Below are 19,211 nucleotides of genomic sequence, written 5' to 3' on the forward strand. Positions count from 1 at the left end.
GGCACTGAAAGGTCATTGGCTACCAAATAGCAAGCTCACTCTGAGGCGCCGGAGACATGACGGTTGTTTGGAGTCCACTGATGCTGATTTTACTCAAGAGTTTGTTGTTTTTCAGGGCAACCATGGATTATTATGACTACTAACATTTGCTGCTTATTGAGTGTCTATGGCGTAAACAGAAAAGGGAATGTGTCCACCTTCAAGAAGAAGCTGGCAAACACGCTACATGTGGGCTGGGAAGGGGGTACATTTCGTTCTGGCTGATCAACAGACGGCCCCACAACAGCCCTTGGAGGCCTCACAGGTCACACGAACCCACTCCTCATTCCCCACCTGGGCCACGGAGGTGCTGGGACCTTCGAGGGCAGAGGTGTGGAGTGGGGGAGGGGAGTGTTGGCCATAAGCCCGAGTCACGCATTTCCAACCTCTTTTACTTCCAGAGAGCCACATGGGCATAAACTGCAGCCAAGACAGTAAAGTCTCCTACAGTAAATGCAAGTAACTACAGACAATAAAGAGAACTCAAAAATGCTCATTCTGAAAGACTCCAGAAAATGACTCCAAGCAGATTCTGCATAGCACCATGGGTTTTATTGAAAAGTGGAAGGAACTCTAATATCTTCAAATCCAGTCTCCCTGTCCTCCACACAACAGTCCTGTCAGATAAATTTTAGTGCCTGTTTGAACCATTCCAAGGTCTGGGATTCCTCAATTTTGTGAGGCAGGTTTATCAGTAATGCCCCGCTTTGGTTCTGTAATTGTTCAATGGGAAATCTTTGAGTGGCAAGGACCCGGACTAGAGTAAGGAAGAGAAGTAAGAAAGAATCAAATTCTGCAGAGTTCTGTAACTTAAACAATACCATAAACAAAGTCAAAAGAAAACTGGTAAAAAAAAAATTGTGATACATACGAGAATGGGTTGAATTTCCCGAATATAAAAAAGCACTTGTATAGCAACTTGAAAAAGGAATCAAATTTTAAAAATGAGAAAAGGCTATGAATAGGCAGTTCACAGGATAAAAAAGGACCAATAAGCAGATGAAAAGAGCTTTTATTGCACACATTATTAGAAAATTGCAAATTCAAGCAATAAAATGCCATTTTTCACCAGTGCTTGCCTAATGTCAAATCATCTGACAATACCCAGAATAGGGGGGAACACTCTCATACTTCTTGAAGAGCAATTTAGTTATGACTATTGAAATTTAAAATGAACACAGCCTTTGAAATTTAGTTCATAAATATACTTTTGTAAGTACACAGAAATATTTTCAGCAATATGGGTAATAGAGGAATTTTTGCAATAGGAGAAAGTAAACAATTTAAATGCCCATTAATAAGAAATTGGGGTAATAAACTGAGGTACATCTAACATGGAATACTCAGAGCTGTTAAGTCGAATGAGGTAGCTCTACATGGGTAAATATAAAAAGATATCTAAGACATATTAAGTGAAAAGCACAAGGTGTGGAAATGTGTATATGAGCTTATGTATGTAAAAAATTATACATGCTTGTATGTTCACAGAAATTTCTGCAAGAAGACACAAAGTATTAGCAGTAGTTACCATTTATTTGAAAATTAAAATATGTAAAGGCAATACTGTATTTTATCTCTGGATACATGCATATATAGCAAGTAGAAAATATACTGGAGCTCAGACATAATAATATAGTTTAAGAGGGAAAGAGAAATGAAACTGGCAAGGGCCCCTTAAGAACTTAAAAATATATTTTAATGTTTTGTTTCATTATAAGTATTTGAAGGGGAGAAAAAGAAATAAAAAAGAAGACTCATGTGACTCAAACACCCGTTAACCTTTATAAAATCTCTTAAAATAATCAGTGAGACAATGATGACTCAGTTTTTATTTTTAATGTGAAAGCCTGTAGCGAGTATGGATTAACATTTCCTTGGAGAAATTGGATCTACTTGGTACAAAACATTCTTGTACTAATCTTCTTTGTTTACCAGATTTTTCTATTAATATAGTCTGAAATGAACAGTTGTGCTTTCATGGCGTGTTTCTGTTTGTTGTCAAACACAGCTGATATTTTATCAAATTAGCAGCTTTCTTCGTGCTGGGGAAAGAGTCTTACCTTCCTCACCCCACTATGGAAACCTCTCACCAAAATTATTGGACCTTTTGTAAATCATGGATCTCCAACAAAATATTACTGGCAGATATTCTTCGAAACTTGCAAAGAATGGGTCTTCATTTTCAGGAGACGTCAACATGTTAGAACTGTTCACTCTGGACTGTGGGCTGGGTTCTCAGATCTGCACTGCGGAATTCTCAAATATCCATAAACGTGCTCCTGCTTTACAGATCTCCACTGATGTCTTTGGGAACCCTCTGTGCAGAACGATTCAGAATCCACTACCCAGATTGCTCTGTAAGAGCAAAGAGGTGGGCTCAGTGACTTGGCACTAATTGCCCTATTGTCCCCCTGATTCAGGAACTCACAGTGACAAGAGATGATAATGGCATTGAGCGATGAAACGTAATGTGGGTGGGAGACATTTCCTGCTTTGGATACCAGTAAGTGGCTTACCTCTTTATACTACACACATTTTACTCTCAAGAGTATTACAACTGAGTTTTAAATATACACAATGGATTTTTCTCCCAAGCACTGTGCCATGGATGCAGTGGTGAATATTATCTAGTGAGAGGCTCTCATCTAAAAGTCACTTTTTTAGGAGACAATTCCCTACCCAGAAAACTGGTTAAAACTCTTCAGTAGACAGCCTAATTGGCTGCTTCTAACTTCCTAACTGGAAGCATGCTGGCCACAAATTAGCCAAAGGAAGTTTTAATCATAAGAAAAAAAATCACCAAAAAAAAAAAAAAATCAGCGTTACATCCTCTGTTACCAACAAACCCCAGAAACGGTATGTTTCTGCAAGATCTCTGATGGTGTCTGGATGGATTCCATTCTGAGATACTCTGCTGGCAGAGACCTTTCTGGCAAAGCCTGCTGTCCACTGTGTCCTCCCACCCATTCAGCAAGCCTGTTGTTCTTCTGCTGTCCTCTCTGCACTCCCTCTGCGGCGTCTGGAAGGCCAGGGCTTTTGCACGGATGTCCATCTTACTCCTCTTCCAGTGGCCTTACTCATCCATTAGGGCACGCTAGGTCTCCCTGTTGTTCCAGATGCTAGCAGGTGAATGAAGCCTCAGGTATACTGTTGACTTGGCCAGTAGGTACAACTCTCTGCATCTCTCAAAATGAGCCTTTCTTCATCTGAAGCTTTGCATTATTTTTATCATCTAACAGCTACCACATATTAAGCCCTAGTATGCTCTAGACCTCACTGTCCAGTACAGGAGCCAAGAGTCGCATGTGGCTACTGAGCACTTGAAATGTGGCTAGGTCAAATTGAGATGTGCTGACAGTGTAAAATACACAATGGATTTTTAAGACTTAGTACAAAAAAATGTAAAATTTCTCATTAATAATTTTTATGTTGATGATGTGTTGGAATGATAAGATTTTGGATACATTGGGTAAATAAAATACATTATTGAAATTAATTTTACTGTTTCTTTTTACATGTAGCCACCGGACAATTTAAAATTACATATGTGGCCCACATTATATTTCTATTGAATGGTGTTACTCTGGACGCATGTTCATTCATCCATCCAGCCTTCAAATATTTATTGAGTGCCTATACTAGGGTTCAGGCACTAAAGCCGGTGCTAGATGCATGGTGGGGTTTGTGAAGTACTCAAAGCCTTTGCCCTCATGGAGACAGATAGTAAATAAGAAAGCAAAAGGATGGATAATCACAAAACTGGGTTAAGTGTGATGAAGAAACAGCCAGAGTATCACAATAGATAATAGCAAGGGTCAGAGGGTGAGACCTATTTATCTAGAGTGGCCAGGGAAGATCGCACCAAGAAGGTGACACTGGTGTTGAGACCTGAGTGGGATGAGCCAGACACGTGAAGAAGAGGAGGAGGAGGACTTCAGAAGACAGAAGGGTGTGTACGGACACTGAGGGTCCTGGAGCACTATCGGTGAAGGGGGCCATTGGATACCACACGAGGCGGCTCATGGAAACATGGAGGCCTAATAGGTCAAGATAAGGAGTTTGGATTTTATCCAGTGGGAAGCCAAAGAAAAGATTTAAGAAGGGTGGTAGCTTGATCCATTTTATGCTTAAAATACCTTCTTTTGGCAATTGTATGACGAATGGATTGGAAGTGACAATGGAAGATGCTGTAGTTAAGAGGCAATTGGAGTAGTCCAGGTTAGAGGGGGTGGTAGCTTATTCTAAGGTGGTGGCAGTACAAAGTACTCAGTGTATTTCACTTGTCCCCAAGTCCTCCAGGTTTTTGGGCTCAAAGGGATACAAAGACTACAAAATACAAATAAATGGACAACTAGGAGAGTCCAGCTCCCTTCCTAATATTTCTGAGGCGTGCCAGAGAGGAAGTTACATTTTCCTGGTGGTTCTTCTCACCACTTGCTCCCAGTCCCTAGACACAACACTTGATCCCCTATTGACACCCTGTGGTCTGCCCCAGCCTGCTCTGAACATGACCTTCCACTGATTCCTTAAGGCAGTGTTAATAGAAACCTAAGGAAGCTGCAAAGCTTCACTGAAGACACAGGAAAGGGTTACAAGAAACTGGAGCACCAAAGAAAAAGCAGCCATCACTTTATTATCTACTATGCCTGTTGGGAAGAGCACTCTGGGCTTATTCCCCCATTGCTTTTTCCTCTAGTTCCAGGGTCCAAACTGCTTTCCTTGGGTTTCAGGGAGAAAATTTGAGTCTCACTTCTTTACTCAGAGCAAGCTACATTTATACCCACTGTATCCCAACCTCTCTGATCCAGTTGGGTCTGGACTTCGCCTCTCAGAAGTAGGTGGCCCATCAATATGCTTTCCTAATCAAAAGGATAAATTTTCCTCTGTTGAGGACGTTTCATGTGGAAGCATCTGAAATTAGGTTTTTAAATTACATTTTCTTTCCTCCACACTTGTATGATCTCATTTAATTCTCATTACAAAGTAGACATTATTCCGATTTTCCAAAGAAAAGTGAAGCTAAAAGAGGTGGCTCAGAGATTAATTTGCTCCAAATTACACAATCAGTAAGGGATGGAGAGACGATTCAAAACTGAAACCAGCTAAAACCCTGGCTGGCCACCACCAGCCTATACCACCTCCCCTCCAGAGATGGGGCCCAAGGGCAAGGTCAGTTTTCTCCTCACAGCACCGCCACCAGCTTCCCTCCCTTTTGGAAATCCTCTTTTTGCCTAGATGTCTACAAATTCAGGACACATTCTGTAGAATCTGTGTGTCTTTCCTCAGTGAGTGGAGGAAACAAATTCCCAGAAATGGGCAGAGGGAGGTAAATATGTAGATAAGAGGGCAGGAAAATCAAGAAATTAACACCTCATAGCCTTGACTGTTTTTTTTTTTAAATTATGAAGCAAGGTTGTCTGCTGAGCTTGGGGAAAGGAAAGTAAGGAAAATGGTAGAGAAGAGCTGAGCTGTCCACTGAAGTGTTGCAATACCTCATGTGGGCGAGAAGGGGCACCTGCTGTGGGTGGAGTTAGGTGCTTCAGGAGACACTCTACAAAATGGGATTTCTGTCTGTTACTCGGCTATTAATGCATCCGCCATATCAGGGTAAAGGCAATTCCACTGTACTCTAAGAGATAAAAATCTCACCCCAACCAATGGAATGACATTTTAATACGAAGCACTTTGGAAAGTTCCTGGGGTTAGCAAGGGGTCCGGGGATTAGCTATTCAAAATTAGCTACGTTGCCGTTTTGAATAGGAAATCCTCTCAGAAATGCCTCTCATATCATATCCTACAGGCAACTGTGTCAAAGTCTGCTCTTCAACTCTGAGACCTTCCCCTTTCCTAAAATTTTTCCTTGAGTCTAACGAGGGCTCTTTTAAAAAGTGCATTTTCAGATTATCATGTCCCAGATTCTTATTTAGAAGCAGGAGTTTTCTAATATAAATTCTCTTGAACCTCTCTTGAACTCTTCCCCAAATCCTCTGCATGGAGTTGTTGGGCCAGTGCCTGTCATAGACACCACAAGAATCGGACCACAGCCTTTGGGGGAAATGACACCATTATCTTAAATGAGAGGAAAACTTTCCTTTTGGAGACTACCCCCAACATTGAATCTTGCCTTGGCTTTTGCAAAACCATACCCAAAACGTTTCATTTTAGAAAAGATTCACATTAGCATTGTTTGGCATTATTTTCATTCTCTCTCCTCTCCCTATACCTGTTGTCTTTATTTCTGTTGCATGTGAACTTGTTCTCACCATGAGACAGCTCAGCTGAGAACATTAATTCAAAAAAACATGTCAATGTCACTCTAAAATAATGAGTCCCATGCTAGTACACTACGTTGACATGTACCATTTAGGAAATGTTGTATTCTGGGGAGTAGGGGCAGAATATGGTTGTTGTGACTGAATAAATACATGTGTGTCCTTAGTTTAGCCTTATTTACAATAAAATCCAAAATTTCCCCCGTGGTTAAAAGGCCATAGGTGGTATGACCTCTCACTATCTCAGACGTCATCTCCCATCCAAACCTTGTGGATTCTACATCCTACAAAATATTTTGAATACGCAAGTTTTCCTTTGAATCTAAAGCCTCTTTAGCCACGTCTTTCGGCTCACCTTATCACAGCTCTGCAATGCAATCCACTTATACTGCACTACTTTTGTTCTCCTAAACATACTTTTATACCTCCTTATCTTTCACGTTTTCTCTGCCTAAAATCATTTTCCTCTTCTTCACCTGGTTAACTTTCACTCTTCTTTTAAGACACAGCTCAAATGCCACTCCCTCCCCAAAGCCTTTCTTGACCTGTCCCCCAGTCCGAGTTAACCGAGTTAAACGTATTCTTTACTGCCATACTGTAATTATTTGTCAACTTATCCAAATGCCCTGCGTGACAGATAGAGTTGTTGTCTACCAAATCCCACTCATTGATTGTGATACAGTGGTGACCAGGAAGTGGCTCTCCAGCCAGGGACTGTATTTCCCAGCCTCCCTTGGATCTTGTGGTGGCCATGTGACCAGCTCTTGCCCATGGAATATTATCAGAAGTCAGGCATGCCACTTTTAGGGCTGAGGCCTTTAAGAAGCAGACATATCTCCTCCATGCTCTGTCCCCTTTTTCAGGCTTGATGCAGTTAACAGCAAGGCCTTGGGGATGGTAGAGTCACAAGACGGAAGGACCTGGCCATCAAACTGGAACACCTGCCTTGGACAATTATGGGAGAAATAAACATTTTCAAGGAATCTCTGACTTATTTTGTTGTAAAGAAATGTTGTTAAGGAAAAAAAAAAGTATTGGTTTACAGGTAAATAGGTAAATCTGTAGAAAATCAGCCAGTTGAATTCAGCAGCATCTGATCATTTTATGGGATTTTTGGTTCAACGGACTTATTTAGGTGGTTCCAGTATTTGAAGGAGGAAAGGATAAACATCTGGACAACTAGGAAAATCTCTGAATACATGTTAAAGTTCAACTCAGAGCTGTTCTCCATCCACTTACTTTTCAAACAATACCTTAGAATTTTAATACCATTTTTGTTGAGTGGACTGCGAATTCAAGAAGTACATGCATACAGAACATTATTATTTAAATGTATAATCACTAGCAAACATCTCTTTGAAATGTTGTCATTGTTCTGCTAAATCTATCTTTTAAAAATAATACTTGGTATACTAGTACTTTTGTGATAATGTAACTGATTAGTATTAAATAACTTGAGCAGTAATTTTGAAAGAACAGACTTGAGGAAGGAATAAAGTTTTGAGTTTAAACCAGGAGAACTTTCCAAATGTTTGTTTGAAGTTGGAAAGAAACACAGATATTGGTAACAAAGGTTGAAGGGAGAGAGGGAGGGGAAAAGGAGAGGCCATTCTATGTAAGGAGGTTGTTACTTTAAGGACCAAGAGAAGATCAATGGTAATGAAATTTGAGAAAATGGAAAAAGGAAGCAAGAGGTGGGTAGTAGGGAAGATGAATTTTTCTGACATACACATCACATAGGCAACGTATGTCTGTAGGCAACATGAGTCTCAATAAAAAGCAAATGGTCAGGGACAGAGAGGGAGGTTTGGTAACACCCTGAATGACTTGTAGTAGCAGAGTGGTGGTGTGTCTTGAGGAATTCCCACAATATAGGGTGAAAGAGGAGTCAGTAGGCACGAACATGAAAAAAATACATCCCAAAGAAGAACCAAGCTATGTGACTGATACCTAATAAAAGAGATAGATGCTCTGGCACAGATTTATTTCTCATGAGTCTTGGGCCAGAAATTTTACAACCAGAAGCAGAAATACTTACACGTCTAATGTTATGTTTCTAACACTGCCCAAGCTAACTGTTCATAAATCTTCCCCACAAGATTAAGCAACCTGGGAACATATGTGGTTTCATTCTCTACGTCCCTGACCCCTAGCACCGTCTCTAAGACATGGTAGGTATTCAGGTATCTGTTGAATTTTATTTTGCTATTGTATATAGAAGCTGAAAGATACATTTTTGGACACTAGAGAAGAGGAGTGAGGAGATACACATGGTGTCAAAAAATCACTTGTAGCTAAAATATTGTCCTAGGAAAACTAGCTATGCACTTAATGGATTTTTGGCCAGGTTACTGGTCCACTGAATGCTACTCACTTGTGTTTCCTTTGAGCCAAGGAGGGTGGGAACTCTGACTCCTTGCTTTCGTGCTGTTGGGACTCGTGCACTTATATGCTTGTCAGCCTTGCACTGCAAGGGAACAGATAACTAATAAATATCCCTGAAACACATTTCTTAAATGTCTTAGATGAAATTAGCAATGTAGGTTTAAATTCCAGACACGTATATAATTTTTTCTTACAAGGTCTCCCACCAAAGACCTTTTCCAAAAAGCAAAATTCTTAACGCCGTCCACCCTTTCCTGAAATCCTAACGTGGGCTATGCAAGCTGGTATGGTTACACTTTGAAGACACAAAAACATTAAAAAGAAAAAAAGCACAAGGTCTCCTTTGACTTTAGTGAGTAGCCTTCCAGCTCATTTCCTTTAAAACGCTGCCCCTGAATTGCAAATTACTTCATGGTCTTTTTTTAAGTGCACTCTCTTCCTAGACTGACAGAGCCAGCTGCAGCATTGTACTGTCTATGGAAATATCATCAGCACTCTGTCCTTGAATAAGACCACAATCATTACATGTGGCTCCTTTTCACACAGCAGGAACGGAATATATACTTGTTTACAGCAACGGTACCAGAAAGTCATCACGTTGGCACTCTTGTCGGCAGCTTAAAATCAAAAGAAAGTTTAGCATGAATTACCTGAATCCTCTTTTAAAGTAAGAGTCATTTTACTTTTAATACATTATTAATGTTTAAAGTGTTAGCTTGTTTTCTAATATTCAAATTCAGCACATTAATTATAATTAATTTTGATAAGTCAGCTGAAAATTATAATTTATTTGCTTATAGTCATTATTCACTAGATATATTTATATTTCTTATATTTCTCTGTTCCAACTGTATATCAAAAGTATAACATACTGTTTAATTGTAATTAATTTGATACTAATTTAAAAAATTTAATCTAATAATTAAATTATTAAATAAAAATAAAAGAATAGTTACAACTAAGTCATTTTTATACCTTCCCACAATCCCATTCCTTACAGAGAGCCACTGTTACCCATTTGGTATAACTCCCTTATATATCAACTCTGCTTTTTCATGGATGGGCTCTTAAATGTATTCATTTTAAGGGGTAGCAAATAATTTTGTCTGCATCAAATGAATTTGTTCTTTAATCCAATGATAATATAAAAATAAAACATTTGAGAGCCATAGTCACCATGAAAAATGTTGTATAAACATCTTTTATTAAAGTAATGTTCTCACCTGGCAGATATTAGTGAAGCAATCCATTAAACTATAAATAATTTCAATTTGGCTCTCATTTATCAAGTACAAAAAACAAGCAGGCAACTTAATAATCTGAAAAAAATTTTATATTTTCTTAAAAAATGACTACCACTCTCTCTCAAATACATCCTATTTTGATTAAAATGAAGCCAAAATGCTAACACTATTTATATGTACAAAAAGACCATTAAACATTTAAAATTTATTTCTATCTTTAGTAAATCAGTCTTTCCCATTTTTTGTCAATTATTATTTTCCTATTTTCAAAAGGTGAACACGTTTTTAAAAATTCTAAATAAATGTAAATTTTTAATTAAATTTGATACTAATTAATTAAATTTTAATTATACTGCTCCCCCTTTTTTTCACCCAGTAAATGTGGGAACTTACAGAAAATGGACAGAAATAAAACACCAATTTTATTTGTTTTTGTTTTACATGGGGTTTCACAGAATATCACTTAAGAAAAGAGGGTTTTGAAAATGAGTAAGTTGAGGTCTTAAAGCACTGGAAGTGCGTACACGGCAGATCTAAGTTTATCACTCAGGTTGTCTCCCAGCCTAGTGTTTGGTTTACTATACCAGCCTGCTTATATGAAGACTTCTTAAACCCCGCACAGGAAATAATACCTCTTTTTTCTAACTCTCACTGCATTTTGCTTGTATCTTTTGAAAAATAACCATTTGAATGGATCTTATCCATGGTCAAGAATCCTTCAAAAGCAGTAAAATATCAACAATAAGCTAAAAGAGTAGTTCATATCTTTATATCCACAATGATTGATGGGAATTCTATCAAAATTAATCAACCTTGCAACTGGAGTTTGCAAATGGTATTGTATCAGTGAATTAATATTTACTAATCACCTTGATCTCTTTTCATAATGCCCCAAATGCAGTTAGACGAAGATAAAACAAACAAAAAAACAGAGTGGCATCTCATTTACTTACAAATTAGAAACTTTTTTGTATTTTTCCTACCCCATTAAGATGATTCTTTAAAAACAAACAGGGCTTCCCTGGTGGCGCAGTGGTTGAGAATCTGCCTGCTAATGCAGGGGACACGGGTTCGAGCCCTGGTCTGGGAAGATCCCACATGCCACGGAGCAGCTGGGCCCGTGAGCCACAATTGCTGAGCCTGCGCGTCTGGAGCCTGTGCCCCGCGACGGGAGGGGCCGTGATAGAGAAAGGCCCGCGCACCGCGATGAAGAGCGGTCCCCGCACCGCGATGAAGAGTGGCCCCCGCTTGCCGCAACTGGAGAAAGCCCTCGCACGAACCGAAGACCCAACACAGCCAAAAATAAAATAAATAAATAAATAAAATCAAGTAAAACTTTAAAAAAAAAAAAAAAACAAACAAAAATGATCCAACACTAGTTTCTAAGTATTAACGTAACGTGCTCAATACAGAATATCTGGCATGTACAAAAGCATAAAGAATCAGAAAAATATCAACCATAATGCTGTCATCTTACAACAACCTGTAATATATACTGTTAGGATACATTTTCTTCCTTTTTTCTATGTTTTTTTCCTAAACATAGTTGAGATCATACTAGATGTAAAAGTTTGTATCCTTTTTTCCCCACTTACCTGTCACATCAGTTATTTCCCCACATTGTTAAAATCTCCTTGTAAAGAAAATTTAATGGCAGCATGTTTCACCTTATAATTTAACAAATCCCTTAATATGTTGGACATTAATGGATGGACACTGGATATATATTTTGAATGAATTAACACAGGACTTTCAACACTTTTTACCTTTGAATTGTATTCAATGTATGGCTTAAGTAGGGTCCTACAAAAAAGGCAAAATCTTAAAAACAAAGAAAATGTAGGACATATATTCCAGTAGATAAAAAGCCAATCATGTCCTCTTTACTGATCCTATCACATTAACTAGAAACAGTTTACTGGGGGAAAAAAGGAATAAATATAAAGTCATTATCATCCACTCAGGGTACAAAAAAAATATCCTACAACCATTAGGTATAGTTATTTTCCATCTTCTCCATCACAAAAATTTTGAACAACAGACAAACCATAAAGAAAGCCTAATATATCCAATTAAAATTTTTAATTCTTCTGAGACCAACTTAAGATACCGCACACACACACACACACAGACACACACACACACAGACACACACAAGGTAAAAAGATTAATGACACATGGCAAAAGATCATTGTACTTTAAAACAACTTTCACAAAGCAGGAGCAAAATGTACAAAGGAGGTAGAAAATTTATATAATACAAATGACCAAAAATCTATGAAGATGTTCAATCTCATACCTCAAACATACCCAGAGAGTAGCTAAGAATTTAAAAGAATGAAACAGTAAGTGTTTGAAATATACAAAGATGTATTCCTGCAACTTAAAAACTTGTTCATCAAAAGCAACTGTCTTGCAAGAGATAACGGTAAGATGGGATTTTCAGTCACACTGGGAAAGAGTACAATCTCTATTATTAAAATGAATGTAAACTTCCTATAAAACAAAGAACCTTTAAAAGAAAAGTACACTAAGATCAGGAACAAGACAAGGTTGCCCACTCTCACCACTATTATTCAACATAGTTTTGGAAGTGTTAGCCACAGCAATCAGAGAAGACAAAGAAATAAAAGGAATCCAAATCGGAAAAGAAGAAGTAAAGCTGTCACTATTTGCAGATGACATGATACTATACATAGAGAATCCTAAAGGTGCTACCAGAAAACTCCTAGAGCTAATCAATGAATTTGGTAAAGTAGCAGGGTACAAAATTAATGCACAGAAATCTCTTGCATTTCTATACACTAATGACGAAAAATCTGAAAGTGAAATTAAGAAAACACTCCCATCTACCATTGCAACAAAAAGAATAAAATATCTAGGAATAAACCTACTTAAGGAGACAAAAGACCTGTATGCAGAAAATTATAAGACACTGATGAAAGAAATTAAAGATGATACAAATAGATGGAGAGATATACCATGTTCCTGGATTGGAAGAATCAACATTGTGAAAATGACTATACTACCCAAAGCAATCTACAGATTCAATGCAATCCCTATCAAACTACCACTGGCATTTTTCACAGAACTAGAACAAAAAATTTCACAATTTGTATGGAAACACAAAAGACCCCGAATAGCCAAAGCAATCTTGAGAACGAAAAATGGAGCTGGGGGAATCAGGCTCCCTGACTTCAGACTATATTACAAAGCTTCAGTAATCAAGACAGTTTGGTACTGGCACAAAAACAGAAATATAGATCAATGGAACAGGATAGAAAGCCCAGAGATAAACCCACACACATATGGTCACCTTATCTTTGATAAAGGAGGCAAGCATATACAGTGGAGAAAAGACAGCCTCTTCAATAAGTGGTGCTGGGAAAATTGGACAGGTACATGTAAAAGTATGAAATTAGAACACTCCCTGACACCATGCACAAAAATAAACTCAAAATGGATTAAAGACCTAAGTGTAAGGGCAGACACTATCAAACTCTTAGAGGAAAACATAGGCAGAACACTCTATGACATACATCACAGCAAGATTCTTTTTGACCCAGCTCCCAGAGAAATGGAAATGAGAACACAAATAAACAAATGGGACCTAATGAAACTTAAAAGCTTTTGCACAGCAAAGGAAACCATAAACAAGACCAAAAGACAACCATCAGAATGGGAGAAAATATTTGCAAATGAAGCAACTGACAAAGGATTAATCTCCAAGATTTACAAGCAGCTCATGCAGCTCAATAACAAAAAAACGAACAACCCAATCCAAAAATGGGCAGAAGACCTAAATAGACATTTCTCCAAAGAAGATATACAGATGGCCTACAGACACATGAAAGAATGCTCAACATCATTAATCATTAGAGAAATGCAAATCAAAACTACAATGAGATATCATCTCACACCGGTCAGAATGGCCATCATCAAAAAATCTAGAAACAATAAATGCTGGAGAGGGTGTGGAGGAAAGGGAACACTCTTGCACTGTTGGTGGGAATGTAAATTGATACAGCCACTATGGAGAACAGTATGGAGGTTCCTTAAAAAACTACAAATAGAACTACCATACGACCCAGCAATCCCACTACTGGGCATATACCCTGAGAAAACCATAGGTCAAAAAGAGTCATGTACCAAAATGTTCACTGCAGCTCTATTTACAATAGCCAGGACATGGAAGCAACCTAAATGTCCATCGACAGATGAATGGATAAAGAAGATGTGGCACATATATACAATGGAATATTACTCAGCCATAAAAAGAAATGAAATGGAGGTATTTGTAATGAGGTGGATGGAGTTAGAGTCTGTCATACAGAGTGAAGTAAGTCAGAAAGAGAAAAACAAATATAGTATGCTAACACATATATACGGAATCTAAGGGGAAAAAAAAAAAAAAGGCCATGAAGAACCTAGTGGCAAGACGGGAATAAAGACACAGACCTACTAGAGAATGGACTTGAGGATATGGGGAGGGGGTGGGGTGAGATGTGACAGGGTAAGAGAGTGTCATGGACATATATACACTACCAAATGTAAAATAGATAACTAGTGGGAAGCAGCCACATAGCACAGGGAGGTCAGCTCGGTGCTTTGTGACCACCTAGAGGGGTGGGATGGGGGGGGTGGGAGGGAGGGAGATGCAAGAGGGAAGAGAAATGGGAACATATTGTATATGTATAACTGATTCACTTTGTTATAAAGCAGAAGCTAACACACCATTGTAAGGCAATTATACTTCAATAAAGATGTTTAAAAAAAAAAAAAGAAAAGTAAAAGGACTAGCATTAAAGGCTGACAGTTGTAGACTGACACATTTGCAGGAAAGCATCACCAAGGCAGAAGACCAGTCATCTCTGTTAGATGATAAAGTGTTAGAGATTACTCTTCCCCCACATTAAAAAAACATGAGCTGAGAGTATCTTTTTTAGGTTTTTTCCCTTCTATTCTTCCCAAAAAATTCAATGATTAGCACAGGATGGATACATTACAAGTGGATTAACAAGTAAACTTTGCACAATAATTAAAGGCTAAAGATCACAGAAAAGTCGAGGGTAGAGAGAAGCTCTGTGCTGCCCTTTGCTAAGTGAGGGAGAACTAGTGAATGTACAGCACAACCTGAAAATGCCTGGAGAGCAGTGATGGCCTGTGAGGAGTGATGAACAGGTCAACAAATCTTACTATAATATAAAATGTCTTGGGACTTCCCTGGTGGCGCAGTGGTTAAGAATCCGCCTGCCATAGCAGGGGACATGGGTTCGAACCCTGGTCCGGGAAGATCCTACTTGCTGTGAAGCAACTAAGCCCATGCGCCACAACCACTGAGCCTGCGCTCTAGAGCCCGCGAGCCACAACTACTGAAGCCCGCGTGCCTAGAGCCCGTGCTCCGCAACAACAGAAGCCACTGCAATAAGAAGCCTGTGCACCGCAACGAAGAGTAGCAGCCAAAATAAATAAATTTATTTCTAAAAAAAGTCTTAATATAGAGATGGCCATGTGCTTGAGTGAAGAATTGACCAGGATGTGGGTACTCTTTGGGTAAGACAATTGGGCAACATGTCAATAACACCTTTTAAAAATTCAAACACGTTTACACAGCAATTTGTAATTTGAATAAAAAATAAATTCAAGTATTAATTGTATTATTTTTAAAGGTGAGAAATAAGGAACAATTTAACAACAGAAGACTGGTTAGATAAATTATGATAATACAAACAGGCAAACACAATACATCCAGTAAAATAATGTTTCATGTGTAAAAGATGTTTATAGTATATTGTGGAAAAATTACAGGGTTTTTTAGAATTCTGTATTCAAAATATTGACTCAAATATATACCCATTCCAAAGTGTTGATACTGGTTTTATTAGAATGCTGAGACAATGAATGATTTTAATTTTCTTTTTGCTTATTATGTCTCTTTTCTGGTTTTCACTCAAAGAAATGCATTTCTTATGTAATTTTTTTATATTCATAAACACTTTTATATGCTAAAAAGATAATTATAGGGACTTCCCTGGTGGCGCTGTGGATAAGAATCTGCCTGCCAATGCAGGGGACACAGGTTCGAGCCCTGGTCCGGGAAGATCCCACATGCCGCGGAGCAACTAAGCCTGTGCGCCACAACTACTGAGCCTGCACTCTAGAGCCCACAAGCCACACTAATGAGCCCGCGCACCTAGAGCCCGTGCTCTGCAATAAGAGAAGCCACCACAATGAGAAGCCCGTGCACCACAACGAAGAGTAGCCCCCGTTCGCCGCAACTAGAGAAAGCCCGCGTGCAGCAACGAAGACCCAATGCAGCCAAAAATAAATAAAATTAAATCTTTAAAAAGAAAAAAAAAAGATAATTATTAAAATTAAAGGGACAAATGGGGAAGTTTAATGATCAAGGACTAATATATTTAGTATTTAAAGAACTTATTCCATTTACAAGAAAAACACTAAGATTCTAACAATAAATGAACAAAAGAATAATTAAGAGGACATTGAAGCATATAAGAAAAATAGTCTCAATAATCAAGTATATGCAAAATAAGACAACATGCTTATCCTTTTATTAGAGTGGAAATTCCCCCACCCAAAATATACAATATTAATAAAATATGGAATAATAGGCATTCTCAAATCCCATCAAACCATTTTCTCTTCTGGGATTCTAGCCAAAAGAAATACTCCCAACTACGAAAACAACTTTCAGTGGAAGATGTCAATCACAATGTTCCTTGTAAAATAAAATAATGGAAATATAGTAGAAGATTACTTGGGGATTTGAATACTAGAATTCAAACACTGGATCTGTTTCAAAAAGATTTTATCCATTTTGATGTAGAATGATTTGCTAGAATGTAAGGCATGTAGTGATGTGAATACCTGGTCACTTAGGCAGCCCAACTCATGGAATCCCCCAAAAGTTGGTTCCAGTCATTAGGAACACATTCAAAAGGACTGCCGGAGGCTATTTTACATTGTGAAAATATTCTTTTCATGGGATAAAGTTTATTTAGCACCAAAAAGAGGATATTCCAGATGTGAAAACTAAAAAAAGGAAGGGCATAAAAGATCAAGAAGATGATGACACAGATCTTTTCCCAAAAGAGCTGTTGTACCATTTACTATTTCAATGTCCACAGATGGTAAACCACAAACTCTGCTGCATTCCTGACATTCCTAGATGCCGATTCACACAGATCTCAAAGAAATAAAATTTGTATATATTTATTTGCACTACATGATGCTTTTAGGCCATTTTTAAGGAAATATGTCTTATTTCTACTAGAACAACTAGTCAGAAAAATAGTCACCCTGAATTCCTTTTGAAATAAGGCAGAATTAAATAAAACTTGAGATAAAAATTAAATTGAAATAATTAAATGAGGTAGTATGTTACAATCACAGACGTAAGAAAAACCCATTCATGGTGGGGGGCAGGACACAAAAATATTAATAGTTCATTAATTCGTTTGTCAACACGTATAAACTGAACACCTGTCACATACTAGGCACCGTGTTTGGCGCTGAGAGATGTAAACTGGTAAACAGAGCAATCGCGGTCACTGTGGTCCTGCAGCTTACATTCCAGAGGGGAGAAAGACCACTACTCAACAAGCATGCGTGTGGAGGTGCTGTCCCCAGGCATCTGCAACGTTTTTCCTCCTTTTTCTCCTGTTTACTGTCAACCATTCTCATGACTGTTCACTTTAAAAATATTCATTTTAAATGACTGGACCTTCCTCACATTTTAAGACAAATTAATCACACAAACTGGTCACACTGTTTATCAGGTTCATGTCCAATTCAAATACCCAGAAGTAAAAGATAGAATGCTATTAATTGACGACGTTCCATAAAAAGGTTCCTAGAGAAGATGAGGACAATCGTTGTTTCATTTGCATAATGCAACCGTCATACCTTTTCAATTGCCCTGGCCATCCCAGCCCTGGACAGTTAATAGAGCTACCATCACCAAGTCTGCACACATTAAGACAATAAACCAGAATGAAAACACTGACAACATGGATGTGTGAATAGTAATTATAATTAACCTTTTCTAAAAGAAAAGGTATATGTAATAGTACATAATACGGTAACAATTTAACTTGTCTTTTTTTTGCTGTTCTTTTTACTCAAAGCATAAAGCAGAGACAATACTTTTTATCAGGTTAACATGCAACTTAAAAAAAAGTTAATATACATATTAAACATGGAAATTTACCAGTAAAATCATATTTGTTATCTCCCCTCAAACATACCTTAACATTATTCCTTTACTGCATTATAAACAAGGTCCTACTACTGGTCACCTGACCCAATGCCTTACATTTCTGGAACTTGACATTTCAGTCAGTTACGGACACAGGAATGATGTTACAAGTATAATGAAGTAACACACCTGCAAAGAAGCTGATTGCACTGCTTCACCAATGGAGAGGTCCCTTTACCATCTGCCACTCCATCCCAACATGAGCACAAACATAAATATCCCCCAGCCACCCACGAAGTTGTCTTGTCAAGAAGGCCCTGAAGCATTATTTCCCTAGGTACCTAACGTATCAGCACTGATGAAATACAAAAGCACCCAAGTGCTCTAAGATTATCACTTTTTGGAATATTCCTTGAATGTACAATTTTCCTAGGATACAGAGAAATACAAGTTAATAAATGATAAAGAGATAAGAAAAAATTTTCACCTCTTCTTGCATACAAAGCTTGAGTCAAAACCTTGTATCATATTAGAAATTCCAATACAACAAACCTAAAAATTTTCAAAAGGTTTCTAATTAGTTGTATTAAATGCAGCTTCAATTATGTCAATATACATAGAGCACATATGTCAATATATAGAGACTAGTTGGAACACATTTTCATCTAGTTTCTCTAGGAAAATATAATAAGCAAGGAAGATTAATATCTACAAGATAAATCTGTCACATTTAAAAATCAATAGTTAGTCAAACATATTTTAAGCACAAATTAATATTCATTTTTCTCATCTCTAGCAACCAAAAGAGCCCTCATTAGACATAATTATAGCTTCCTTTTCAATGTGTTATCTTGAACATTAACCCAGAAAATATCTTTAAAAGTGCTCTGCAGGTATCACTTCCTCTTAAGGAACCATAGAGGGACATAATGTAACAAAAGGCTACTCTAATCTAAAGGACTATTTCAAGCAAAAATAATTAGAGGACTTCTTTACATCACCAATGTAAGAAGTTTTGGAAGAGAACAGTATATATTATAATAATTAAAATCA

This window comes from Balaenoptera acutorostrata, chromosome 8 (assembly GCF_949987535.1).
Source record: "Balaenoptera acutorostrata chromosome 8, mBalAcu1.1, whole genome shotgun sequence".
Classification (NCBI taxonomy): Eukaryota; Metazoa; Chordata; class Mammalia; order Artiodactyla; family Balaenopteridae; genus Balaenoptera; species Balaenoptera acutorostrata.